Below are 27,598 nucleotides of genomic sequence, written 5' to 3' on the forward strand. Positions count from 1 at the left end.
CGTTTGAAGCCTGTAGTTGCATGTGTCCTGACCATAGGCATGACCGATCCACTGACCACATTGGCCACTGGATGGATGTCAATGTCGTTATGGATCGTACTGAGTCACATATAAGTATATGGAGAATAGAACATTATTTTCTGTTTATAACATTACTGTTAGCTATCTAAATAAGATAAAGAATTTTGCCATGAAAACCCACTTTCTTTTTACAAAGTATCCTGTATCATAACAACTACATATTTGACTTTTGTAGCAAGCAAAACCACTTGAAAATTGACCTCCTGCTTCAGTAGACACACATGCACTAGGTAGGAGGTCTGTATTGCCTTGATCAATATGGCGGACGCATCGCTCATTCTCTCTTCAGATGTTTTTATTGGAAAGTGTGACATTGAACTGGCAGTATAACAATCACATTATACTTCACCCCCAGGTGAAAGTGCAGATATAAAAAAGATTGAATAGGTACTTACAGTATAGGCCTAGTGAATAATTGACAAATGTCACAAGCGCTCATTGTGGAGCATTAGTGTCCCCCCTACCAAGGGCGGTTGTTCCTCAGGGCGATGGGGTAATGCACCACCAAAGGAATAAAAGAAGAAAATGTTTCTATCACGAAGCTGTCACCAACTGTTTTAGAATGTTACTTGCACTATTGTGATTTTGTACATAATCTGGTGTAAGCCCTATCCCCAACCATACACACCTCAACAGGGCTAACAATTACATTACCTCAACTCAGAGGAACTCAATCGTATCGTAAGAGAATTCCGTGCAGTTGATGTACTGTAGTAATCAGGATAAATTGGCAAGTAAATTAGGACTGTAGAAGGCAGGTAACTACTGGCTGATTTTTTTTTTTTTCTTTTCTTTCTTCTTCTTCTTTTGTTATTTTTTATTGTTTTATTTCTTTCTTCATAATTAGCTTACGTGACAAGTTATAGCCTACAAGCTCAAATATATTTTTTAATGCCTTTTGAAGTCTTCCTGAACATTAATATTCAGCATTGGCATGAAGCAATAGCCTACATGAAATAATTCTGCCAAAGTGGGCGAAACTGTAAAAACAGTGGTCTCTGGAGTCACCAAAATGTATATGCCACCAATCTCTGTGTAACAATCAAAATGGTGTAAGGGGTTGTTTTACTCTCATTTGAAAGGCATAACAATATTTTTCATCATGCTAATTGAGGGTGAACTAATACACGGCAACCCATCTGTTTATGATTACTGTACAGGAAGCTGTTCACATGTTGACATTGTTGTTGATGAGCCGACCCTGCTCAGCCTAATCTATGTTTGTGTATTCTTTGCATTGTTTCCTCCGAGGTGTGTAATTAAATGTTGCCCTTTAGAATATTTCTGATCATTTCTAAATGCAATGTCTCCATCGGTTCAGTGATTCTCATTTGCACTGGAAATACTTATTTCCCTTTCCAGTGTGTCAGAACCAGCTGCTTCACATTAATGAGACTGTAAAGCCAATAACTGTTGCAGGGCTTTTCACAATTTCACCACTTGTTCAGATATACTACCCAAGATGCCTCAGTTTGTATGCCAATGTGGGGTGGAAGATGGCTGATTTTAATGGCTTTTGATGGCTGAGTCAAACTAATTAGACTTTGGCTGGATTTGACTCAATGCACAGCTGTGCTGTTCAACAGGATACAGCAATCCCCACACACACACACACTCAATGTGTGCGTTTGGAAATATGCACTGAGAGCGCTGATGTGTTTTCTCTGGTCAGTTGTATATTCAGTGCGTTTCCGTTCGAAAATCCAGTTCAATGTGCATGCCCTTGGTGCAGAAGCAGGGTTATCCAGTGCGTTGACTCTGAACACTGATGAAAACAACCATGGCAAAAGAAGTAATGGCTAAATGCCTACTGTATTAGGCTAAATGTGTGCTAAACAAGGCAGGACAAGTGCTACTGCCAGTCATTTGCTCCTGTTTCTTATTATCTGGCCTACAATATCAGTTTTTATATATTTTTGGTTAATTGCCCAGCCTAATGAAAGTGCATAGAACTGTTGGGCTATCTAAAGCACTCAAAGCTAATAATACCCTAAAATGTGTTGTTTCTCTGTGCTGTTTCTGTCTTCAGGTCAGTGGACCAAACACCTGGCTCCCAGCCTTACCACTTCATCTACCAGTGGCCACAAACTGTCTTCATGTTGAGTCTCAATAAAGCACAGCACACCAGATAGAGGTAGGCATGGATTCATTTAGAACCCCCCTGGCTCATACTGATTCACATGTGTGCAATGCAATTTTGCATTCAGTGCTTATGATCAAGTATTACTGCAGTACTAAGTCTACATTCCTGTATTGTCTGTGTGTGTGTGTGTGTGTGTGTGTGTGTGTGTGTGTGTGTGTGCGTGCGTGCGTGCGTGCGTGCGTGCGTGCGTGCGTGCGTGCGTGCGTGCGTGCGTGCGTGCGTGCGTGCGTGCGTGCGTGCGTGCGTGCGTGCGTGCGTGCGTGCGTGCGTGCGTGCGTGCGTGCGTGCGTGCGTGCGTGCGTGCGTGCGTGCGTGCGTGCGTGTGAGAGTGCGTGTGAGAGTGCATGTGTGCATGCGTGTGCGCACATTCATGCGCGCCTGTGAATTTGTGCAGACTGTACAAGCAACCATGTGCTTTTGTACCTTTGAATGTGTGCATGCATGCCAATATGAGTGTATGCAAATGACATTGTGTGTGTGTGTGTGTGTGTGTGTGTGTGTGTGTGTGTGTGTGTGTGTGTGTGTGTGTGTGTGTGTGTGTGTGTGTGTGTGTGTGTGTGTGTGTGTGTGTGTGTGTGTGTGTGTGTGTGTGTGTGTGTGTGTGTGTGTGTCCGCATCATTTGTGCATTTTGTAAGCAGTGCTATGCTGCACAGTGCCCTGCCTCCATTACAGAGCCATTAGCAGAGCTGACAGAGTAGAGAGGCCAGACGGGTTAGCTAACAGCCTGCTAAGTAGAGCGGAGCTACTGCTATTAATACCACAGAGATGGCTGGAGGAATAAACAGGATAGGTTATAGTCAAACAAAACCCACCTTTCCAAAAAAGACGCATTTTCTTTGCCAGGTCGAAGACCACTGTAACAGCCCAAAATATACTCCAGGCCAAACTATACCCAGGGTTAAAGTGTTTACCTTGGGGTGTGTTCTGGGCGTGTCCAATTTATACCCTGAGGTATATTCTGGGCTAGTCTAGTTTATACCCCGGGGTATATTCTGGGGGCTCGCTGAAAATATGACTTATTTTTTACAAGCTTGCTAAAGTATCATCAGGACATTTTGAAATCATGTGAAATTGCTTCTTTTCCAGCATGAGAGAACAACAACATGAGTGGCTTTTGGTTTCCAGATACCACAATTTGAGTGAACTGCACACACTAAATATTGTGCCTTTTATCTACTGACAAGAAAAAAAGGCAGGCAATACCCATTTTTTGTAGAACCAACATCCATTAATCTTATGTGTCATGGCTTGAGGGCAGAGGCCGGTACTACGAAGCAAGTATACCAAGGATATATTTTGTTATCTGCAATTGCGCTAAGCAGAGGCTCGGTTAGCACCTCAGCCCAGGGCATCTCAATCTAGTCATGTGTCCAGAGGGGCAGTGTTTGCAGCATATGACTAATCACAAACACGGACAAATCTCCTGGCAGCAAAGTGGCATATTTCACTAACAAAGTGCAAACTATAATTTTACGCAAAAAATCCAAACATAATCCAGGCTAAAAAGCAACACAGTTGCAGCTGCCAAACAGAAGGACAGCTGTTATGAAATGTGCCACCTTTTGAATGTGTAAATTAATAGGCTTATAATATCACTACATCATTAGGGCACGAGTATATCTTTTCATTTCATTTCAATTCAACCTTTATTTCATTCTCGGGAAACACGCTGAGAGCTGAGACCCTCTTTTCCAGCGGTGTCGAGATTGCAACTCGAACAATATGAAAAGAAAAGTAAAGAATAAATAAAATGACATGATTAAAAGAAAATTCCATCATATGATTTATTAACATCAATTAAGACAGGTACAATTTAAATTGACCAAAGTTTATATATCCGATCGAAAGAGACCTAGGGGAACAAGAGATCTGACTAGTCCAAGTATGCGGGGCATAACACTTGAAAGCAGACTTTCCAAACTCAGTGGAGACACGCGGAATCTGAAGCATCAAACAGTCCTGAGAGAGCTTATGATAGGCACCAGTTTTCAACTCCAAAAGATCATTTAAATAAGAGGGCAAACGTCCAATTAAAACTTTATAAATAAATGAAAAACACTGCTGATCTCTCCTAGTCGCAAGGGAGGGCCAACTTACCTTATTATACAGTATGAGTATGCAGTGATGGGTGTTATAGTTGTTGCCTGTTATGAATCTGAGGGCAGACTGATAAAGTCCATGGTTTTAAGTGTGGTAGCTGATGCATTTCTGTATATAATGTCCCCATAGTCCAAAGCAGAGCAGAACAGTCCCTCAATTAGCCTCTTTTTAGTAGGCCATAGAAAGAAGGATCTATTACGATAAAAAAAAAAGCCAAGCTTCATTCACGATGTCTTTGTGAAAATCTCATTGTGTTTTTAAGTTTTTCATCCAACCAAATCCCAAGATATTTATAATGAGGCACTCGTTCAATGGAAGTGCCATTTGAGATGCATAGCTGAGGATCATTTTCACTCTTCCCTTAGTAAAAAGCATACATTTGGTCTTGTCAAACCAATTTTAGAGCCAGCAATGAATTCTGGAAAACATCAAAGGCAAGTTGCAACATATGAACAGATTGCTGTACTGAGTCTAAAAAACAATATAAGATGTGTCATCTGCATATGAATGGGCATTACAGGTCTGTAGTGCGTTTACAACATTGTTATATATATATATATATATATATATATATATATATATATATATATATATATATATATATATATATATATATATATATATATATATATATATATAATTGATACATCAATGAAAAGTGCAGCACAAAATAGCCAAGGCTGAGACAATATCATTTAAAACTAATGAGGTAGCAGATTCTGTACTTTTACGTTTAAAAGGTATAAAACTGTCACTTTTGACAGAGCAACTGACAGAGCAACTGACAGAGTAACGTAACGCCATCGCATGCACAAAGTTAACTCTTAACTCCCCTCCCTGCAGGGCTTGTGTGACTCGAGTGTGAGATCTGACTTTAATTATATGTGTGAATTCCATAAATTAATGTGTTGCTTAGATGTATTCTTTAGATAGATAGATAGATAGATAGATATATACTTTATTGATCCCGAAGGAAATTTGTTTTGCTCAACGGCTCCAGTGCAATACATTCATACAGAGGCCAATAAAAAAGAAGCATGGTAAACATTTTAAAAAAACATTACACCAATGGGAATGAATTAATGCATTAATAAAAAACTATCAGTTATAAGCAGTTAAAAGACCTAGGTAAAAGCATTTAAAAGAGCACAGCTAAAAACAAATAAATATATATAGATCAGCTGGTCAACCCCCTCCCCCTCCCTCCTCTCTCCCCCAGTGCATCATTATGCAGCCTAATGGCCCTTGGGATAAAAGAGTTCCTGAATCTGTCCGTGCTACACTGCAGTGATCGGAGCCTATTGCTAAAATTGCTCTTCTGTGCATAAAGTGCTGTGTGCAGTGGGTGGCTGGCATCATCAAGAATGGACACTGCCTTGGCCAGGGTCCTCCTCTCTGCCATAGCCACCACTGACTCTAGCTCAGTCCCAGTCCCTATGACCTTGCCGGCCCGCCTAATCAGTCTGTCCAGTCTGACTGTATCTCTCTGTCTGGCATTACCTCCCCAACACACCACAGCATAGAAGACAACACTGGAAACCACTGACTGGTAAAACATCTGCAGGAGCTTCCTGCAGATGTTAAAAGAGGCCAGTCTCCTCAGGAAATACAGCCTGCTCTGACCCTTCTTATAGAGACTGTTCGTGTTTGCTGACCAGTCCAGTTTATGATCAAGCTCTACTCCCAGGAACTTATAGGACTCGACCACCTCAACCTCCACCCCCCCGATGGAAACTGGTTGTGGGGTGGGGCGGGTTCTCCTGAAGTCGATAACGATCTCCTTGGTCTTGGCGATGTTTAGCTGTAGCTTGTTCAGCTGGCTCCAGCCCACAAAATCCTCTATCACTTTCCTGTACTCCCCCTCCTCCCCCCCCTTAATACACCCGACGATGGCTGTGTCGTCGGAGAACTTCTGCAGGTGGCACATCTCCGAGCAGTGTCTGAACTCTGCTGTGTACAGGGTGAAGAGAAGGGGGGCCAGCACAGTCCCCTGTGGGACTCCTGTGCTGCAGATGATAGTGTCGGATGTACAGTCCCTCAACCTGACATATTGTGGTCTGTCGGTGAGGTAGTCCATGATCCAGGACACAAGTTGTGGGTCAACATGCATGCTGGTCAGTTTATCACGTAATAGGGGGGGCTGTATGGTATTAAAGGCGCTTGAGAAATCGAAAAATAGTATCCTCACCGCACCACTTTCCCTGTCCAGGAATGTGGAGGCCCGATGAAGTAGGTATAGAATGGCGTCCTCCACCCCCACCCTCTCCCGATATGCAAATTGCAGGGGATCCTGGGCATGTTGCACCTGGGGTCTGATAAAGTGGAGAATCAGCCTCTCCAGAGTCTTCATCAGGTGAGAGGTCAGCGCTTTATAGCATGGATGACAATATTTGCATTATTATTTCAGCTGACTGTAAAACACACTTGGGGGCAGGGTTTCCGCTAGGCATTTTTTGGACCAGCCACCATGGCCGACAGGATTATATTTTATCGATACGTGCACCCAACTGATCATTACACCTCGTTACGTTAGCGCTGCTCTTCTTTCCACTTTATCACATGATGTAATGTTTCTAAATAATATCTATCTACTCATGCAGGTGTCGCTTGCCAAAAAAGAAAAGAATAAAGTGTGCGTGCATGAGTGAACTGCTGCGCGACTCCGTCGCACAGCAGCCTATAAACAAATTAATGTAGGCCTATGTTTTGGGCTTTACATCTCATTCAACCTTAATATGCAAAACCTACAGCTTTTGTTTTGTTTTGTATAGTTATTATATGTCATGATGGCGCATAGCCCCATTACGAACCTCTCACTATAACGAACGCTCCAAGCTGTATAGCGGAGTGAGAGGTTCGTAATGGGGCTAGATGGCGCAAGGAAGGTTGATTACTTGCCTGCAATCAATGTGTCACCAACTTTCACCACTGTGCTTGCTTAGTTGCTTGTATAATATCCACGACCCATACGAGTTCGGGTCCCTGTGTTTTGTTATCATCAATTGGGCCCGGATGGGTTCAGATTCTATCACCTCAGAACCCCAGTTCTGTTTATCATAACACCCGAGCGTACCAGACCCGTAGGCTACTACTCATCGCTGATTAGGAGGACACGCAGCTGTGTAAAGCTTGATTTGTGCTTCGCCTTATGTGTCGTTGTGTATCGAAAATAGCAGACATACAAGCTCACAACTCGGCACGTTGCGACGTGCTGTGAGCGTGTAGCTCTGATATTTTGAACGTGTGACACCATCTTACGACAAATAGGTTGATTGCGAACGCGGACCAAGTGGAGCTTACTATGTCACTGTGCTTGGGTTGTGTGTCTCTCTGTCCTTGTGTGTCTCGGTGTTCACGCTCTCATTGCCTCGCTCCCCCCATGTGACTCACGTGCGTGCACTGCCTATTTGCAGCCGGCAGAGTGCGCCAGAGTGCAGGAATTTAGACAATGCTCTGCACACACATACACACACACACACACACACACACACACACACACACACACACACACACACACACACACACACACACACACAATGTCAATGTTCTCTCCCCATCACGGTGAAATAACACGGATTACAAGTCCGTAAATACACAATATTTTCGAGCTGCGTTCGCTTCCAGCGTTCGCACGTCTTACTTGTCTATAACTGCAGCGGACACCTCCAGCAGCAGTAGCAGGCTGTATGAAGCCACACTGACATTGTCAGATCATGATAAAAACTTTAAATGATTATGATAGGTTTTAATGGTTGTACTACTGTATCTAAATAATAATATTAGTAATAGGCTTAAATGATAAAATACAATAGCCTAATAACAGCATTTTCCCAACCGGACACGGTGGCCGGTGATGTTTATAATTAACAGCCAATTAAACATTTTATCGATCAATAGCGGCTAATACCGGAATCCCTGCTTGGGAGAAAATACAAAATAAATATAATCACAATTCAAAGCCGTATAGGCTTACTTTCATATCTTACAACAAGTACAACAAGCTTCAGTGCTTCAATCAGTCTCTGTTGTAGGATAATATGGGTATACAAAAACACGAAAAATTCAATGGCTTTGATATTACTTGCAGCCAACAGCTCATAGCTCAAGAAACTGACACAGTAACCCAATCTGTCTGATGAGAATCTATACCTTTGTACTACAGGCCTCGGTCAGGCCAAGTCATGCCAGGACATCAAAAACTTCAATAGCAAGCAGACCAAAAGATTTGTGGTTTTAAATATGCATATAAATCAAGTGTGACATCTCTCTCACACACACACACACACACACACGCTCACGCGCGCATGCACACACGCACGCGCGCGCTGCGCGCGCACGCACGCACACACACACACACACACACACACACACACACACACACACACACACACACACACACACACACACACACACACACACACACACACACACACACACACACACACACACACACACACTATAAAATGTTCAGCTTTATACTGGCGTAGACAGGTTTGGCCACATTCTAAAAAATCAACATGGGCTGTAAGCCAAATAGTCCGCTTGCCAGAATGTGAACCCGGACATGTTGAGTACCCCAAAGTTTTATGTTAGAAATGTTGAGTATGGGTCCCCAGCATGTGGAAACTGCCGGATGCTAACTTGCATATGTTGAGCAATTTTCAGAATTAGCGTAATTAGCTTTTATTAGCATAATCACCTATTATGGACAATATTTCAGCAATAGTCCCGGGCCTTAGGGATATTGTCACGCTAATCAGTCTTAAATGATACATAACATATCCTCCATACTGATACTGACATGACCTGACAGAGTGGCGTGGAATCACGGAGCTCTCCAGCATCAGACTCAAACTACTAGTTTCAATATCTTTGAGGTAATGCAGTAACAAGAGAAATTTGAACACTTGCAGATCATTTTACTGCTCCATTATACCACTGAATGCCTGGCCACCAGCATCTTTCGTTTTCATGCCTTATGTAAATCATTAGAATTTGAAAAGGATTGGCGTATGAAATCTGCCATACAAATTACATTGTCTTTCCTGTACATGTTTATTAGGATATAAGGTGTATTTTAAAAACATTTGATATAGCAATAAAGCATTTTGCCCTATTATTAAAGGACGACCGGCTCATTTTGATATGGTACCATTTTTGTCTTCTCGGTCTGTTTCTCAGAGCAGGGCTGTGGATGGTTAGACAGAAATCTATACCAGTCGCATCATCGATGGGGAATCCAAGCTAATAGAAACTGCAGGCTTTCTATTCCTGGAAAGTTAGCATGCTATAGAAGCCATTGTTCTCGCGTTAAAAATGAAAATAATAATCACGGCTCCCTTCATAAATTTTAAAACCCTGCCTAACGATGATGTTTCTGGTAGGCGGGTTTCTGAAGTGTCCACTGCCCTCCTATGAGACACAGACCAAGTTGAATATTTTTTTTACCATTTTATCGTGAGCAGTGTGGACCAATTACATGAAGATGGGTTGAAAACGTTGTCCTTTAAGTTAACACTTTTAAGATGATTCCGACATGATTGAAACAGTCTAAGAGCCCCTTTAGCGGCCCTTGAGGCTGTGCTGCTCCTTAAGCCTAGTTTATACTAAGACAAGCTATGGCTCATGGCTCATAGCTCTGGCATTTATACTCAATACATCGACTCACTGCCAAAGCTGTGAGACGTTAATGACGCAGTGTGAGCTGGTAGGACTTTCAAGAGCTTTGAGCCAAGTGGCACACGGCCTGCGAGATGTTCTAAATTATATCCATTTTAGCTTTACATCCAAACCAGACAAAAGAGGCTTGAATCTACTGGCATTTCCATGAGGTATAGATATTGTAGCTGAAGGATTAACATAATTGTTACCAACAAGAGCTTTAAAGTACCATAAAATTAACACAAAATTCCATGTCCTGCCAATTTCCTCCTAAGGGCGCGCTCCCACCGCACTTTTATTTTACCTCTGGGGCGGAATCTGCCAATGCTTTGTCAATGCAAATGCGTGGATTCATGGTCTTGCAGATTTTTTCCAAGAATCCACGCATTTGCATTGACAAAGCATTGGCAGATTCCGCCCCAGAGGTAAAATAAAAGTGCGGTGGGATCGCGCCCTAACTTGATTTTCTACCATTTAGAATTTTCTTCAAAACCCACTTTTTGCTATTCCTTTCAAAATGTGGTACACACGATCTCTGGAGTAACGTGATACAATGTATCATACAGCTTTCTGATATCAGGAACAACTTTGTATGGGAAATAGTAACAGACTATTCCCCCAGTTGTTCGTGTGTTGAAGCACCATTCCTTTCTAGAGGACTTTAGATGATGTTTGTTTGTAAATACACCCAATGACTGACGAAGACACCAGTGCCAAAGATTGAGTGAGCTAGCAAGATGCTGCTGGAAAGGTTGTTGTTGTTGTTGTTGTTGTTGTTGATGATGTTGTTGATGTTGTTGTTGATGTTGTTGATGATGAGGTATACTGGATGCCAAGTACATTTGGTGAGGTTTTAATCACTCTCAACTTTCTGGTCTAAGATTAGCAGCAGCTTGGTCAAATTAGCGAGGTGTGTTTTATGATCTATTATTAAACCCTAGAAAGGATGCGAGCTGATCCATCAAAGAAAATCAAAGAAATAACACTTGAACAAAAGTTAAAACACAAAGTTGAGGTGGAGCTTGACGAAAGGTTGCCATACTTTCTAGCTTGTCCACAAGATTTTATATAACTTAGTATACAGTATCCTTTAACACAGAAAGAAACACAATGGTTTGAGTTTAACATAAAAAAACATTGGTAGGTCACCAAGCGTGCACAAGAAATATGACGCTGATCGGTCCAGTAGTTTGTGAGATTAGCTGCGGATGGACAGGCACGCGCGCGCGCACACACGCACACACACACGCACACACACACACGCACACACACGCTTGCTTTGCTTATCGTTGTCCATCGAATCCGATGATGACGTCCACTTCTAACGGTAAGTTCCTTGGTGGCTGAATAGCTATCCTGGACCCACAAGTCTTATTGCAGGTAGGACATGTGTACGTATGTGGTGGTAGTAGCAACGGCAACTGTAGGTGTGTTCCTCCTGAGTCTCCTCTCCTGTCTCCTGGCTGTCCTTTCCTCCTCCAGCATTTGGGTCCCAACCCGGCACAGCTGACGCTAGGTGTTACGGTCAGCAGCAACATCCTCCAGGGCCTCAGGTCTGATTTTGCATTTCTTTAGCGCAGTCCTCAGCTTTACTTTTGGCCCTTACTACATGGCCCAGCCATCGTAGCTGGTGCTGAGTAATTGTAGCCTCAATACTGATGCAGTTTGTCTTTGAGAGTACTTCAGAGTGAGGCAGGCCATCACGCCAGGTAATTCCCAGGATGCGCTGAAGGCAGCGTACAGTATGTGGAACTGCTCTAGGGCCCTGATGTGGCGACTGTAAGTTACCCAGGCTTCGCAGCTGTAAAGGAGGGTAGTGAATAGTGATGCAGATGGCTTGGTAGACACAGACCTTCGTGCGAAGATGGAGGTTCTTGTTTTGAAAGACCCGACGCCGGAGTATCCCAAAAGCTGCTGATGCCTGCCTTATCCTGTTTTGGACCTCATTGTCGATGGTGTTGTCTTCAGAGAGAATGCTCCCCAGGCATCTGAAGGATGGTACAACAGACAGACACACACGCGCACACACACGCGCACACACACGCGCACACGCACACACACACACACACACACACACACACACACACACACACACACACACACACACACACACACACACACACACACACACACACACACACACACAGGGCATTGCCCTGCCTGCGGCAGATAATTACAGTGCAGCACAAGACATTTATCAGAAAATGCAAGGCAGCGGCAAACAGAAAAGTCTTAAAGGATCTACACCATGAATTTAAAAAAGATATTTGATATTTAATATCATATGGTGTATGTCCCTCAAACCTTTTTCAAAAGGTTTGAGCCTAAATCATCACTCAGATATACTCATCCCAAGTCAATTGTCTCTGGCTTATACAGCACTTTCAGCTGCAATACCAAAACGTCCTGTTGGGCAGGGGGGGGCTACTGAGCAATTCTGTCTGGCCAGCATCAATGCAATGGCAATGCAAGTGATGTCACCTTTAAGCGTTGATTTAAAAGAACTGAGTGTTGTAGTAGCAGACCTGCATATTTCTGGGAGTTTGCACCACATATTATGTGGTGCATAAAAACTGCAAGTGAAGGGAGCAATGGGTTGCTTTATTGTAGTACTTCCTTTAGCCCAGCTCAGACCAAAGATTCACTAGGCTGTTCCAGTGTCAAGTATTGGCCAATTCTAACATTTACATACATTTTAAGCATGATGGAGCAAGGTGCTGAGCCACAGTTGCTGCTTAATAATTTACAAGATTAGCACAGCTATGTCTGTTTCAGTTTATTCATCTGTGTGTGATATCCCTGTAGATTACTGTAGGCTTTGTTGTGAAACCAAAAAGGGGAATGTGACAGAATTTGGTCCATAAAGAAAGACACACCCATTCACAGTGCTCATAGGGGTAATGTAATGCTGTGTGTGCGTGCGTGCGTGCGTGCGTGGTCTTATAGTACGTTATCAGGGAACATATATAATGAACATGTCTCATTCAGCTATTACATTGAAGCATCATACTCCCAGTTCTGCTATGGCATTATTTTATGACACTGATGCCAATTGAACATGTCAAGCTCAGAACATGTCCAAATTGGAACTCCACATTGGAATGCATTGTATAATAATGATAACCCACTGATACAGTACATGTAGGTTTTGGTTAGCAACATTGCTAATCGCTGACGTGACTAAAAAGCAATTATAAAAGCAATAGAGGCTGTGATATACAGTATAGCAGTATAAGTTACAAGCTTAAAAAAACAACAACGCATGGGTACCGAGGTTAACACAAGCTACACACCATGCTGAACTGTCACTGAGCGACTTCACTGTGGAAGGTAGGCTACTCACCATGTCAATCCTGGAATAAAATTCCAAACACAACAATATTTATAATTTATTATGCATAATTATTTCTTTATTCTTGATTTTTGATTCTTAAGAATAAGATTCTTTCCTAGCAGACACTGCATTTTATTCAGGCTCATTGTTAACTAAAGCACTGGCCAGAAAACAGCAAGTGACCTTCCACGGTTCACCGAATGGCTGTGTACCAACAAGGGCGAGGCTGCCAGCAGCACCTGCTGTTCTCTCAGCCAACTCCTTCTTCCCCATGAAAATATGGACATACTGGACGTCAGTGCAAATCGGCATTGTTAGGCAACTGTTTCTGTTGTGTCTGACACATATAGAGATCCCCAGTGTCAGGAATGTGTTAGGCAGAGAGAGAGGGAGAGAGGAAGAGGGAGAGGAGGTGGGAGGATGAGAAATAGAGAGAGAGAGGAGGAGGGAGAGGAGGTGAGAGGATGAGAGAGAGAGAGAGAGAGAGAGAGAGAGAGAGAGAGAGAGAGAGAGCGAGAGAGAGAGAGAGAGGGAGGGGGGGGGGAGGGGAGGGGGAGGGGAAGAGGGGGGTAGAGAGGTAGTTAGAGAGAGAGCCCATTTCAACCATGCAATAACCCAGGCAATGGTGGGTACCGAAACCTCAAAACAGTGATTGCTGTGACGCGCTCAGTGCAATAACTCTGCAACACCGGGCAAGCTGATAATGTGGTGCTGATTGTGTTAATATATTTATAAAATATAATTGTTGAACCAACCACCAACTAATTTTTCATTGCATGTGAATAATTGGAGCACAACAATGAAGGTGAGCATAACTTTGTGTGTAGAGAGAGCACAGGATCTTGGTTCTTGGCCAATGTAACAATTGGGGAGGGAGACTTGTGTCACGGCTCCCTTCATAACTTGCCTGATAAAGAGAACTGCTAACTACTTGCAGTAAAGAGATGGCATTTCTAGCTAGCTGGCAGAGCATCAAGCCAGCAAGTGGATGGCTTGAAGTTGTCTTAAACTGTCCTCAATATTTTTGCATAGGCTTTTGTATGATTGTAGTGTTGACATTGTTCTTTTTAGCTGCAAATGGAAGCAAACTCATTGTATTTGTTATTGTTTTAATGATATCAGAGAAAAGGGTAATATAGGGCTTCTGAATTCCAAGTTGTGAATACAATACGATAATACTTTATTGTCAGTTTGCACTGAAATTTGTCTTGCGACCCAACAGCCATGTATGCAACATATAACAGTACACATTTGACATGACACAAGAAAACAACAAAATACATACATAAAGACATGCAAAGACAAGAGCAATGTCCACCACTCAGCCTACCCCTGGCCTATAACTCCTGATTAAGCCTCAATGTCGTCTGATGGACAAAGGACCTCTTCAGTTTGACCTTATTGTATGTTGGAACACCGTATCTCCTTCCTGAAGGCAGCAACCTATATTCTCCATACAAAGCATGGCTAGTGTTTGAAGTGATATTCCTTGCCAACCTTATCATTAAGACTTATCGTTAAGACTCTTTATGTGTTAGTGAGATTGGAGTTTTTCCTTTCACCATCAGCTTTCTGGCATTCTGTTTTCTGGATGTTTACTGTAGCATTTTGAGAGGTAGCATTTCTTCACACGGCTATTTGTTTGCTAGAAATAGTTCTTAACCCTGACCTATCCATAACAATTGCAAATTTATAACAATTGCACATTTTAGAGAAACATACATTTACAGAGGTTGAAGGGTTTGTGATTGAGAGGTCACCTTTATAAATATTGCATTATAGTGTTCTCATTTATGTGCTTTTTCTTAACAACTATCTGATCTAATGTGGATGTCAGGAGTAATAAACAATCAAATACAACGCAGCAATTATTAGATACGATTTGTTATGGTTAAGCCCACTTGAAGGCATGACTTCTTATCCTATAGAATGTTATTTGTGCAGAACTTGTCACCAGTGCCCTTTTCACATTCCCCTGGAGAGGGAGAGCTGAACGTATCACCAGGAGGATGTGTGATGTCACCAGGAGGATGTGTGATGTCACCAGGAGGATGTGTGATGTCACCATTAGGTCAAACCTATTATGGACCTGTCACCGTTAGCTTCAGCATACACAGAACTCTGAGATAATGACATGTGTTGAAAGAATATAAGCTGTGGACTTGTAATTCCTGGTACTGTATTTATCTTGTTGCCAATTTGCTTATTGATAGATCCAAAAGATGTGTTCTGAGCTGGGCAGTACATCTCTTGGTTTATCTGCTTGCATATACCAGTCACTTCCAGGGCTGTGTGTTCTGTGACTTTGTTATCTATTATTTACAGGCACTACAGTATGCTTACGTTTGTCAGTAGAGGAGATGCTGGATCATCAGCCAGTACAAGCACAGACTCACCTCTCCACATGAACCCTTGCGTACCTATTCTTGGACGCACATTCCGCAAAGAAAGCTCACAATGTGTCACAACGTGATGTTTGTTTGTGTTTGTTTGGAATTTTTTGTAACATGTTAATCACATCAGAGTATAAACAACTATAAAATATAAAACAAGAAAAGACAATGACGGAAATCTAGTATTTTAAACATGAAATCCAAGCAGGAAAAAACATGTAACTTCACTAAATGATTGTGTTGCATTGAAGATCATCTGATGGCCATCATCCTTGCTGCTTGTGTTTTTCTTTGGAAAGGAACTTATTGTTTTCCCTAACCAAACTTCTGGTGGCAGATACATAATCCTGCAAACTGTGTGATTGCTGCCCTCAAGAGTTAACTCCAAACACTTTTTTATTTCAATACATCTGTGTTACGATCTGAATTCATATTTTAGCTTTGCATCGTTGCCCATTGAATCAATAGATCGATCCTGATCATCTATTGCTCTCATCTTGATAGGGGGGGGGGGGGGGGGGGGGCAAAATGAGGACATCCATTGGACTGCTTTGATCGCTTTGATTCTCTGAAAGATCGGATAACTGGCACGCTTTTAAAATGCACTATTTTCATTCATAAGGAGTTCACGATTCAGTCAGCTGGAAGAAAGAGCGCCATTTCTTATTTAGTGTGGCCCATTTTACTCAATAAATGCACGTTCAGTCACGTGAGTGGAGATCAAAGCAGATATCGGGACAAACTCTGTCTGTTCTAGATAGCAACTACCGACGATTTCTGCTCTTACCACATGATTCTTTAGAGTTCAAAGCTTTCATCTGCTTTCTGACAGCAAATATTTCAAAACCATGTTTAAATTAAATATGGCATATTTTTCGTGTATGTCAGTTCCTGCAAAAGGGGAGCAGGAGCATCAGGAGAAGATAAAGGAACTTTTGTGACAAAATGAGAATCTCAAACATAAAAGAGGAGTGTCCCAATTGTCATGATTACGCAGACATCACAGGTACATCACAGAGAGTCAAATAACATCACACTATCCTCACACACTACCCTCACAAACAGAATAGACTGTTCTCCAGCCCAGAATCTGTCACCCAGGCATGCACCCAGGCACGCACGCACGCACGCACACACACACACACACACACACACACACACACACACACACACACACACACACACACACACACACACACACACACACACACACACACACACACACACACACACACACACACACACACACACAATAATGCATGATGGTGTGTGCATGGTTCTCTCTCTCTCTCTCTCTCTCTCTCTTCACCAATCTACCCCAATCTTCATCACAATTTGTACTTGAATCTGACAAGTCAAGTTCCATCAAATATGTCTTCATACTTGCATATATCCACATACTAATTAATGTCATCTTTACATAAGTGTGTGTGTGTGTGTGTGTGTGTGTGTGTGTGTGTGTGTGTGTGTGTGTGTGTGTGTGTGTGTGTGTGTGTGTGTGTGTGTGTGTGTGTGTGTGTGTGTGTGTGTGTGTGTGTGAGAGAGAGAGAGAGAGAGCATGTGCGAGAGAGAGAGCATGTGTGCACACACAAGTGGGTGGCTACAGTAAGAGCTATTCCCAATTTACTCCCTCCGAGCAAAAAGGGAATGCAGATGGAATGTTAAAATATTCATCACAGGTCCTTTTGACATTTCATGGACAAGGGAACTTCCCTCAATTTCCTATCCCTTTTAGCCTCTTCTATCTACATGTACTGAAGCTGACTCCACAGTATCAGGGAGTGGCAGCTGCCTCCATGATTCTGTCCAGTCAGTTCTTTACATGAACCCAATCCTTCACTCTGCATTTTGGGAAATGGCATGTGAACTTTATTAGTTGAGCCGTGAAGCAATTGCGGAACTACTTTCTGTGAGTATGTCACTCTGTCCGCAAATGATGCAGTACACCATCAGATAACAACACAAGGCCTTGAAACTTCCATAAGAGACCTCGAAGTCTCGAGCTCTTGCTCAATAGTATGACATGAGGTGCAATTTTGCATTCAAAGGTCACGGAGGTCAATGAGGTCAAGGACACAGAGGTTGTCTTGCGATTTGCCAAGTGGATCGATTATGCATGCCTCTATGTTGCCCCTGTTTGCTATTTGTAACACATACAACGGAAATTGTATACATTTGCCTCTCAGCTGTAATCCAGGATTTATTTCTTATGAATAAAGATTGTATATGCAGTCACAGTCTCTCAAAGATGTTCATGACATGAAGCAGAGCAACGGGCCTGTAGTGATCATTGAATAATTCAACATAATCTTGGTGATTTAGCTGCTAATGTAAAGCCTATAGCCATACATTTAGGAGTGATTTTTGGTAAATAAGTAGATCTGTTTTTACCAACTAAGAAACATGTCCGGGCACTCGGGTGGCACAGTGGTAAAGTACTGTACCTGCCCACCACCAGTCTGGAGGTTCGAATCCATTGCAGGCGGGGAGGGTGATATTTATCACTGTCCATACTCCTATGGGCTGGGGCGGCACCTGTCAGCAGGGAGTGTTGGGCGGGAGGAGTAGGACGAAGAATCTCCCGGTGGAGCCTCCTCACTGGCAGGTGAGTCAGTAGAATGCAACAGCAGTGACAACACAGAAATGTGTGAGGGGAGAATAAATGGGCATAACGACTACATTGGGGAGTTTTTTTTGTAACTCCTGCTGATCTAGAAAATGTCTTCCATGCATTTATCTCCTCCTTTATAGATGACTTCAACTATACTCTGGTTTAAAACAGTTATAGCCTGTTTCCAATTAGTTCAAAAGCAGCCAGGCTGTAAACTAAAACCAGAAGAGCAGAGCACATAACACCAATTTTAGCCTCCCTTCATTTGTTGCCTATTCATTTTAGAATCGATTTCAATATCTTATTGATTAATTTGAATCCATAACACTCTCTCTCTCTCTCTCTCTCTCTCTCTCTCTCTCTCTCTCTCTCTCTCTCTCTCTCTCTCTCTCTCTCTCTCTCTCTCTCTCTGTGTCTCTCTCTCTGTGTCTCTCTCTCTCTCTCTCTCTCTCCTCTCTCTCTCTCTCTCCTCTTCTCTCTCTCTCTCTGTGTCTCTCTGTCTCTCTCTGTGTGTGTGTGTCTCTCTCTCTCTCTCTCTCTCTCTCTCTCTCTCTCTCTCTCTCTCTCTCTCTCTCTCTCTTTCACACACACACACACACACACACACACACACACACACACACACACACACACACACACACACACACACACACACACACACACACACACACACACACACACACACAAACGCATGCACGCACACACGCAAGCACGCACACACACACACACACACACACACACGCACGCACATGCACACTCAGACTCTCTCACAGACACACTTTCCAGTGGGAGGGGCATGTATCAACATTGTTTGTGTAGTTATGAAAACCAGGTCAAATGCAAGCTGTGTAACTAACACCAACTTGTCCTCCCTCAAATCAACAATGAAGCACACAACAGAAATGCCTACAGAGAGCTGTGCATTACAAGCATCACTGCGAGGTTGCGTTACGTGCAGGTGAAACCACGACGCTAATCACAAAGATGGATTATGGAAGACACAGTCCTGTCCCATAAAACAGTTACCACCCAATTGTGGAGCTCTATGAGGAGACTGTACAAGATCTCCACAAAAGCTTCAAGGACCACTTCACCCATTTCCAACCTCTCTTCATATCATTGATCCTCACTAATGCTCATTGTAAGATGGTACCATTTCTGTCTACTCGCTCTGTGTCTCAGAGGAGGGCTCTGAAACTTTCAAACTATATATCTTTTGTAATAATAATAATAATACAAGAACAATGGCTTCTATTTCCAAGAAGAGAAAGGCTGTATAGTTTCTATTAGCTTGGAATCCCCATCGATCATTGGTAGGCAGGTTTCTGAACTGTCCATAATCCACAAATGAGGCGCAGAGTGAGTTGGAAATTGTGCCATTGTATAATGAGGACCAATTATATGAAGATAAGGTTTAAAGTGGGGGAAGTGCTCCCTTAATCAACTGTACCAAAGCTGCCTATATTTTTGATTTATTGCTGGCCAGTCGAGCCAATCAACATAATGCAGGATTACTCGAAAGTGGCCTATTTTTTACCCTTTCATTGCTTGTTATTCCGGAGAAAATGGGTTCTAATAAACAAATGATGCAATCATGCTTGTGCACACATGCCACACACACCAAATACATGATTTTAAGACAAAGCTGTTAGGCCATACTAAAGCTTTATATTCATTAATTAAATCATGTTCTAGTTTTTAATCCTAAATATAATGCTGTAACATACTGTCGCTGTTGGGTGGAAAACTGTTCCTTTTTTATTAAAATAAATGTGTAGATAGAGTTGTTGGTAGATCAGCTATTTTCAGTACTGTAGAAAAAAGTTAAAAATATGGAGATACAAGGTTTCTGCCCGACAGCAACAATATGTTGTTAGACTGCATTGTTAATAGCACCTGCTTGTTCATGCATAAACAAATGGATGTGGCTGATTTTTTATACCAGATGTCCGGTAAACTTTCCGAACATTCTGGTGGATAGTTTAAAATCCGTGCACGACCTCTGAACCTGACGTATTCATACAATGCAATGGAAGAGCTCATCAATAAGACCTCACCGTGGACACTCTCAAATAACTAGTCCCATTCTGTTATCCTGTAGCACTACCTCAGTTCCTCCTGTACCTCCTCAGACCACTGCTGGATGGTCCTGGGGGTGACGTGCTGCCTCCTGATACCTGTGAGGCTGTGGTCTCATGCGGGGGAATGCCTGAAGAATGGATCATTGGCATACTCTAATTTTCAGTACTTTATTTTTCTATTTTTCCAGCACCTGTAGTTTTTCTCTTTTGGATGTGCGTTGCTTTCGCACATGTTCTGCGTCAAATCCCCACAACGACAATGGCATGTAAATGTAAATTAATGTACAAATTCACATGGCATATTAGTGTGGCCTCAAACCCTCAACCAACAGTGCTATGTCCCGGGGTTACACCATCTGGAGTTAACACAGTGGTTCTCAAACTTTTTCATGTCAAGGACCCCCAAATTGACACTTATTAGCCCGTGGACCCCCATTTCAAAAGATATGCAATTTATATTGTAAAATCTATGTCAATTTAACGGGTCCATTTGGTTCCATTTGTACACTCTCAGAGTTACAGACCCATTAGGGTCCATTTGGTGCCTAATCTATCATTTAGCTGGGGACCCCCTGGAACTCCCTCAAGGACCCCTGGGGGTCCCCGGACCCCACTTTGAGAACCAATGAGTTAACAAAGTCAGCAAGCTCCCGGCTTCGCATTTATCCCTGTCGGCTCACACCACTGTGAAGGCATCTTGTTCAACCAGTCCGGAATATTCCTGTATGTCTCCATAAAGCACAACATACTGTTGGTCTTTCACCAGCCTTCATACAGTAGCAGCTGATATGTCGTACCTCGACCACAGAACCACACCATGTGCCATTATCTATCCCACCAATGTGTATACTGTAGCATACTGGCACATATCATTCAAAAGGTAAATAAGATTATGGATTTCCTACCCAGAGATACAAATGGAGACCCTAAACAGTCTACTGAAGTGACGAGCCATGACAGCCATGTAATTCCCTGAGCTGCCTCTGAAAGCCAGAATATCCACATTCGTCCAGAACCATAAAACCACATTACCATATGAAGGTCATAGAATAATTCTACGTATTACCACCAAATTGTGTGTGTGTGTGTGTGTGTGTGTGTGTGTGTGTGTGTGTGTGTGTGTGTGTGTGTGTGTGTGTGTGTGTGTGTGTGTGTGTGTGTGTGTGTGTGTGTGTGTGTGTGTGTGTGTGTGTGTGTGTGTGTGTGTGTGTGTGTGTGTATGTGTTCCCTGAAGCGACAGCTGCATGCTGAGAGCCTGAAAGGAAAATGCTTCTCTCTAATGACTACCAAACAGTTCTCTTCTCTTCTCTTCTCTTCTCTTCTCTTCTCTTCTCTTCTCTTCTCTTCTCTTCTCTTCTCTTCTCTTCTCTTCTCTTCTCTTCTCTTCTCGCCTGCTCCTCAATCCATTTTTGTCTCCGCTAGGCCGTAAGGCATGGCGAGAGAGTATGTTTTGCACCCTGTCCGTCTGTCTGTCTGTCTGTCTGTCTGTCTGTCTGTCTGTCTGTCTGTCTGTCTGTCTGTCTGTCTGTCTGTCCGTCAGTCCGTCTGTGAACAGCTAATCTCTGGCACCGTTGGCTTCAGAACCTCTGCCCCAATTTTTTCACATGGGTCTGTTATAGCGCCACCAGGAGGCCGCACACAGTATCTCTATAGTCATTAAACGAAACACGTTTTTCATATTTTTCATATTCCATCCCAATTGGCTAAAAATGGCTAAGATTGACATCTAAAGTTTGCAGGAGTGGCCCGTTTTGAACAAAATGTTGCAAATCATGAACGCAGCGTCCGATTGCGTTGAAACTTTGCACGCACATTTGCACTACGATGAGGTCACAAATGCCAAATGTTTCAACATTGCCCTATTATAATGCCACCAGCAGGCCGATTTTTGCAAAACTATTTTTTTAAATATTGTTCCTAGAAATGTTGTCCAATTATCACGCAAATCAGAACAAATGATCTCTTTAGTTAAGTGATCAAGACGGATCCGTCCGATCTGCTTGATTTTTCACATTCAAGCCTGATTGGCGAATTCCGAACATTGCTGGCCCATACTAACCTACCTGACCTGGCCGAGACCTGTGCTCCGAGGAGCACTTTATCTAGTTTAAAATTTGTTTTTACACATATCAATCCCCACACCCTCTATATCCCATTCCACACAATTTCTCTCATTTACTTATTATTTCTCCTGCCCGATTTTTCTCTTCCCTCTTGCTCTAATATTGTTCTGCATTCTTGTCAGTATAATCAGAAGATGAGAGCTGTTTGCTACCGCTTACTGCAGAATGGAAAACATCTGTCATTGTTAAACAACTCCAATCCAATATGAAAAGATGAAAGTGGTGGTGGTGGGGGGGGGGGGGACCGAGTAAAAAGGAAGAAAGTGAAGAAAGAGCGACTGAAACAAATAAGGAATAAACAGCGCGAAAGACAGAAAGTGATATTGAAGCAAGAAATGTAAATAGTTTTTTATAATGAAACAAATCTCAAAACAACAAGGACGAATATAGATGAACCACATTAGCTACCACAGTGAATATGTGAAGAGATGTAGCTGTATAGAGAGAGAGAGAGAGAGAGAGAGAGAGAGAGAGAGAGAGAGAGAGAGAGAGAGAGAGAGAGAGAGAGAGAGAGAGAGGAGAGAGAGAGAGAGAGAGAGGGCAGACAGACAGACAGACAGAGAGGGAGTGAAACCAAAGTAGGACAGATGTTGAGATCATAGTAGTTATATATTGCATTCATGTAGGAATGAGGTTTGGCTGATGTTGCGTTATAAAAACGTATGCTCAAAGTTAAAGCAAAGTATTGGAAAATGTGTTTTTACATCACAGACGTTTGCGTAATAAACCAAAGAACGATGCACAGTTGCAGACATGAATAATGCCAAACTTGAGGTAGCTGGGGTTTGCATTCTTTTCAATTGATCATCTCCCAGGACATTTGTGACCAACCCATATTGATATCAAGTAATTGTCATATTCATGTTCATAATGCATCACCATCATTTTGCGATGTGAGATTACGAACTAGCCGACACCAGCTGGGGACCCCTGGATCGCTGCCCTCCACTCCCTCCTATCCAGCATCGGGGTCTTGAGTGATGCCAGCTCTGCTGTCACGCCACCGGACTCCCTCTTTCTTTGGTGTTTTGCCCAGGTGGGCGTGGTTATATGCCTAAACCTAACCCTAACCTCACAGAAAATATGTGGTTCATAAGTGGTTCCCAAAACTTTAGAAGTAGTGAAAATAGCAAAGTGGGGTTGCAGATCTGCTATTTTCACTACTTCCTAAGTTTTTTCTAAAAAAGAAATAGAAAATCTTTTGATACGTATATTGTTTTAAATAAGAAGTAAAAAACCCACTGTTTGGGAACCACTGCCTTAAACTAACCTCAAAACTGGGCGAAACACCTGGAAATGAGAAAGAGTCCGGTCAAGCCACAGTGTGTCTACGTTTGGCGGTGGGCCTCTCTCCCTTTCCTTGCTGTGTCTTGGGTTGGCTCCCACAGTGTTACTTCAACCGCTACCAGTTCCGGGGTGGCTGACACAGTGTCGAGCCAGCCTCATCCTTCTCTCTCTGGCGTTGTCCATGACCCTCGTAAGGCCTGTGTAGAGGTCCACGTTTCTGTTGTGGTCCGCCCAGGTGACATCAAGTGCCATTCGCACTCGTAGCATTCTTGTGTAGATGCCATCCAGGGCCTTGTCCTTGTCTCAGCCCCGTACAGCAGTATTGATTCTACTGTTGCCATGAACAGCCGCCTGTTGAGGTCATTGTCCATCTCAGATTTACACAATCACCTTCTTTTGGAACAGTGTGTTGGTGGCCAGCAGTTGGCATTTCTCCACAATCTATAGCATTCCTTTTCCATTGTCATTAGTTTGTTCGTTGTGAATGAACAATGTTCTGGGCCGAGTCGTCCAGAATGGCCAAGAAGTTACAGTATGTGGCTGGACAATTTCAATTGTCTGGATGAGCTGGTTGTACAACTGTGCTTTGTCGCAGACGCAAGCGCCTTTGGTTGGGGAGTATGCAACGATGACCGCCATCATTTTGCACGTTATTGCATTTTATGGTCTAAATCAATCAAAAACACAGATTAATCAATTAGGAAAGTGTTAGTTGCAGCCCTATTGTTTTGGATAGTTTGAGTTGATAGGATGCTATAATTTCTGTCCAGTAAATGAAGGCCCTTAAAGCTTTGTTAAAGTAGCAGGCCGAAGATTCACTGAGATAAATGGCTATACACACTTGTCATTACTAGTAATCACATCTCAGTGACACATTTAAGGCTGCACTCTAACTTTCAGGTCTTACTGGGGCAAGTCCTGGTTCGTTTTTGTTTTACCACTGAGCCAACACAGCGCACTTGCTTGCTCAGGGGAGCTATTGAATTTTGACCTTCAGGCCGTACCAGTTGTCAACCAGTAGTGGTCTTACCTGCATTTCTCAATAGAAGAGCAGGGAGACCAAATACAGTCACCTCAGTTATGTTTAGTAATATTGCATTAACATGCTCTCCCATACAGATTGATCTAAACAACATTTTATTCACAAACACATGCCAACTCTTTGTGTCGTTATAAAACTGGCAGACTTTTTTATACAGTCAGTGGGATAAACAATATTATTTTGCAACATAGGCGCATCTCAACACATATACCCCTCTACTACCCAGACACACTCCTCCCTTAGTAAAACCTAACCTGCAGTCATCACAAAATATTTTCCAGGACAACCACATATTTTCCTGGGTTTTCAAGGTTTTGCAGGACGTGTGGGAATCCTGGCAGGCTGTAATGTTAGAGATAATTAAAGAAAGAGAGATTCTTGAAAAAGACAGACAAACAGACAGACAGACAGACAGACAGACAGACAGACAGACAGACAGACAGACAGACAGACAGACAGACAGACAGACAGACAGACAGACACACATGGGACGTGGGAAGCCAAACACAAGAACACAACACAACAGGACACTGCATAATTCAGGAAGACAATTATTTATGACTGAGACCTAAGCAAGAGTAGTTGTACAGTGTTTTTTTTGTTGTTGTTTTAGTTTCAGTTTATTTTTTAGGGCAAAGGGGCATGGGAAGTTCGGGTATGTATCCATTGGGAACTTCTCTTCGTCCTCTTCTGATATTGAACAGAAAGGAGGCACTAGTAGCACTTAACAAATTACCATATTCCTTAACGCTCAGAGCACTGAGAGTCCATGTAGTTAGAATATTCTTTTTTACGCTAAGGGCAAAACACTTAGTTGCATTTTAAAAAGGTTTTCTGTACTCACTTGGCAAGCAAAAGCTATGACATAAAGCATCCCGAAGGGCCCCAGTAACCATCAAACTAAATAAAAGCCTTTGTGTTCACTGATGTCAAAATGTCTGCGACCTAAACCAAGCACCTATTCTGTCTTTGATCATCATAGAATGCAAAGGCTAGCCAGCCGAACACTCCTATGTTTCCTGCAGGTCAACAATGTCACATGAGTGTTGCGGTTGTATGATCGGTTGGTTCCAGGGCCTGAATTTCATCATGGGATTGCGGGAAATGTGCATAATTTAATTGGTCTGTGGTCTTTGCTTTCTCTACAAGGCTACATGCACGCTCTGCCACCACCCTCCCCTCCGCTGGCTATGCTTGTACACTCTTGTATAAACTTGCGACACCATGTGTACTTGTAGAGCAGCGATTTTCGGCACGCCACAACAACGTGCCAATACAATACTGGCACAAACGTCTCCATTTGAGCTAGTAGTACATAGCACATACACAGTATAGTACAGAGAATACCTTAAGTTGGAGCAAAAAATGCAATCTGAGATGATTTGTGGAGAAAAACTAATTTCAGGCCCTGGGTTCTGTCGTCTCCTCCAACCACGACTCACAAGCGCCAACCACGACTCACAAGCTCCCACATCCGGTGCGTAGCATCATTAAACGAACAGACCGTGTGTCGCAGTGATTGTATTTCTTGCAGTGCTGTGTTCACAGTCAGCAGGGTTCACAGGTAGCAGTGTTTGCAGGCAGCAGGGTTTGGATCAGGGTTCAGAGGCAGTCAGTGTTTGATGGCTGCAGTATTACAGTAGACCAGTGATTGTCAACCTTTTTGATTTGAAGGACCCCCTGTTTGATATGCATTAGGCCACGGACCCCCATCTGACCCAGTTGTTTTTAACACATTCCCTGCCAGGTATTATTTAATTAATTAATCCGCTGCTGCCAGCGTTTTTCACCTTGTTTTGACGATCTTTGGAGAGCCGCAGAAGCCACGACCTGCACGCAGATGTAAACAAAAAGTGTCCGGGGTTGGGGGAGGGTCTCGTCTTAGCCTCGCGTAGCCAGACTATATCACTGCGTGGATATGAGTCTGGTGCTTCTATGAGGAAGTTTGTTTTCCCAAGGGATCAAAACAATGGCCCTCGACGCAATTGGTTAGACCTACAACCAACTACCAATTACAGTCTCCCATATTTTAATACTGGGCCCTGATTGGTCACCCACGTCTTCTGGAGCAGGAAATGGATTCTCTATGGAGCGGTGCCAGACCCAAATCGCAGAGTGCAATTTTTTTTTGCATTCGCAGATTCGTCTGGTCCCAGGCTAGTCTCGTCTATCCACTGGAACAATTATTTTTTTACCGCGATCGGCCATTTTATTGCCATCGCCTAATCGCCTAATATAGGAGTGGACGGAAGTCATGTTTTTTGGAATTACGTCACATCCGTCTATTCCTATCAGTGTCGAGGGATTATTCCTAAATTGTCGTTTTTTTTCCGTCCATGGCAGGGAACGTGTTAAATCTCTGGGACCCCAAACAACACTGTAAAATCCATAGCGTTTATTTAACTCTGAGAGTGTACAAATGGAACCAAACGGACCAGGACCCATGAGGGTCCATTTGGTTCAGATCCGTTTAAAGCTGGGGTCTTCAATGTTTTTTCTGGCCAAGGACCCCTTAGCTGAGAGAGATGAATTAGGGACCCCCACTACATACTGTATAAAATTGTGTTGCAGATTCAACTTTTCATAGATAGCTGACTATCAGTGTTGTGTAAATTAATGTTTTGTTTTGTATTTTCAGACATTTAACCACTTAAACCCTCACTACTTAGTAAACTTGACCTTTGGCTCTGTAGTTGTTTTGCTCCTTTTTCCTCTTTGCCGAAAATAGGCGATCTACAAGC

General features: G+C 42.8%; 1 protein-coding gene across 1 annotated transcript in view; it reads left to right on the plus strand.

Annotated features, from left to right (window-relative positions):
• Positions 1 to 2,133: 2,133 nt before the first annotated feature.
• The window catches only part of LOC308084944 (leucine-rich repeat and fibronectin type III domain-containing protein 1-like protein), a 135,022-nt gene continuing 109,557 nt past the window's right edge, over positions 2,134 to 27,598 (plus strand). Inside the window, exon 1 of the mRNA XM_080427936.1 lies at positions 2,134 to 2,215. The gene's annotated coding sequence lies outside the window, so the exon portion shown is untranslated. The remainder of the gene's footprint in view (positions 2,216 to 27,598) is intronic.

Source organism: Gymnoscopelus braueri, assembly GCF_963280865.1.
Source record: "Gymnoscopelus braueri genome assembly, chromosome: 5".
Taxonomy (NCBI): Eukaryota; Metazoa; Chordata; class Actinopteri; order Myctophiformes; family Myctophidae; genus Gymnoscopelus; species Gymnoscopelus braueri.